Genomic DNA, 2,451 nt, shown 5'->3' with positions numbered 1-2,451 from the left:
ATATATATATATATATATATGTGTGTATATATATTAGATATAAGAAAAAGTTCGTGGCGTTTTTTAATGCGTTTTAATGCCATCTAACGGAAAAAACGCCACGAACTTTTTCCCACACCTAATATATCTTTATTTTTATAAATATTATTGTGAGATTTCTACAATGGGGAAATTCCATATGTAGAATTATTGTACTTAGTTGAATTAATTATTGAATTATTTTACAATTATTGTATCTATAAAATAATTTATTCAATTAAATTGATTTATTCAATTATGTGTGTACATTAATTCCACATATAAAACTTGCTATTTTTGTAATTGATATTATTATTATACGTTTTTTCTTAAGAGTGAAAATGTCGAGTGGACTGATCCATCCAGGAATCGTCAATAAACGCAACAATGACGACACACAATAAATCAACACAAAAATGTTAAAATTCGCTCATAAAATCAGTTTTATGAACGATTTTTTTATTATGACAGCCGCGCGCCGAAAAAAAGATGCATGTGCATCTCGCTCTAATATATACCTACTGGTTTTACATGCTTTACTATCAGAGCAATTCGTAGCGATACATGGATAGAATGATTTTGTTAAAATGTTATAAATTTAGTTATATTGAGAAAAATGTTTTATTTATATCAATAAAATATGTGATAAAACGCATTTTACTAAGATCAAATAAAATTTCTGTTTATTATAACTAGACTTGATATTTTATAGGAACGTTTAATAGACATAATTATAAAAGATTTTGATTATTATTTTTGATTAATATTTTTGATTGTATCTCTAAAACTTTTAGTTACATTTACACTTCTTTTCATTAAAAAGTTGCTAACTTAATTAAACAAATTCAATATTATTATCAAAAAATTTTAATACTAACAGGAAAAAATTAATTTTGTCTTCCTGATATCCAGATAACATTCATGTTACATAAAATATTTAGATTTTTAGATGTGTTAAAAGTTTTAGATATTTCATGTAACAGACATGTCTGGATAAATTCTAGAAGAATTTTAATTCTTTCATTCTTAAATTGATATACTGATTGAATCTATTAGACTTATTATAAAAAAATTTTTCAATGTAGATGCAGATCTGAAAGAGAGATCTGTAAATAATTATGTTCAATTATCTAAACTATTTAATGCTCAATTTGGTTGTGCGTCATAACTTTTTGCATCATTAGCATAATGCTAAGTCATGCTATGTAATTTTATTAATGATTCAATTATTTAAATAGTTAATTTTTAATATTCCTATTGTGTTATCCAACATCGTTGAATTCAGATGTTCATTATTCTTACAAATTTGCTTCAATTTTTAATTAACCAATGTATTCTACTATAATTTGGATTTCTATCTTCCTGCGTTTTTTCTTTCTGTAATTGACTCGCAGCATTACATAAAACGAAAAATACGCAAAAATGTATTTTATAGATTTATAACGAGTTTTATAATATAGGTTTTGTTATATAGGTTATTGGTTTATAAAGATGTTGGAATATGTCTTACCGTAACATTGAGAATGACTCGATCGGAGTCGAAACGTATGTTTTGTTCTTTGTAATTATTATATTATTTTCATGATTTAAATTAAAGTTCTTTGCTATATTATATTGGCTCTTTGCCCTTCTTTTACCTATTTATTATTTTAATATTCCATTTTTTCCAGATTTTTCAATTTATATTTATTTTAATTTTTTTATGTTTTAACAAAACCTTTCTTTCCGTATAAAATTAGCAAATTTATATGTTCACGAAAATAATCTTAAGCTTTATGTACTAATTTTTAATATTCGCTTAGCGATAAATTATCCCAAAATTACTTTTTATCAATTTTATTCGAAACTTTTGTTGTCACGCAATTTTATTTTCACTAACTCAATGATGTTCTTAATTGAAAGAATGACACAATTACTCATCGAAGAAGAAATATTTTGTTGCGAATTTCACACGATATAGCATTTTCGCGCTATGCTGTGATTTGAGAATTTCATTATATTATACGAACGCTTATAACTTCGATAAGATAAGAACGTAATAAAAGATTGAAGTTCTTTTGTCCTCCAGTTGAGGAGACGACGCGCTGAGTCAAAAATCGGATTAAAATTATTGTTTATCTTATTATTATTGTTATAATTATATAAGTATTTTCTCTAAATCTGAATCAATGGATAATCACTGATATCAGTACCAAGATAAACTACTGGTAATCAATGAATGAAATATGAGATCCCTAACCTAGCTAATCTTTATTATATGATTCAATTAACCTTGTTTCAGTTCAGCATAAATTCAATGAATATGATATTGGAAGATTGAAATTAACGTACATATCACTATTTTAATTATATAATACTCAAATATTCTTTCCTTTTTAATTAAACTTTACTGATTATCCAGTGCCAATATGCACTGAATAATCAACGGTTATC

At 24.9% G+C, this 2,451-nt stretch overlaps 1 protein-coding gene across 1 annotated transcript in view; it reads left to right on the top strand.

Moving 5' to 3' along the window:
- LOC108693219 (putative fatty acyl-CoA reductase CG5065) overlaps positions 1-2,451 on the top strand; it is a 28,831-nt gene that overhangs the window by 913 nt on the left and 25,467 nt on the right. The window lies entirely within an intron of this gene.

The sequence above is a fragment of the Atta colombica genome, unplaced genomic scaffold (assembly GCF_001594045.1).
Source record: "Atta colombica isolate Treedump-2 unplaced genomic scaffold, Acol1.0 scaffold89, whole genome shotgun sequence".
NCBI lineage: Eukaryota > Metazoa > Arthropoda > Insecta > Hymenoptera > Formicidae > Atta > Atta colombica.
The sequence above is the reverse complement of the archived record's forward strand: the minus strand, read 5'-3'. Positions and strand labels throughout refer to the sequence as shown.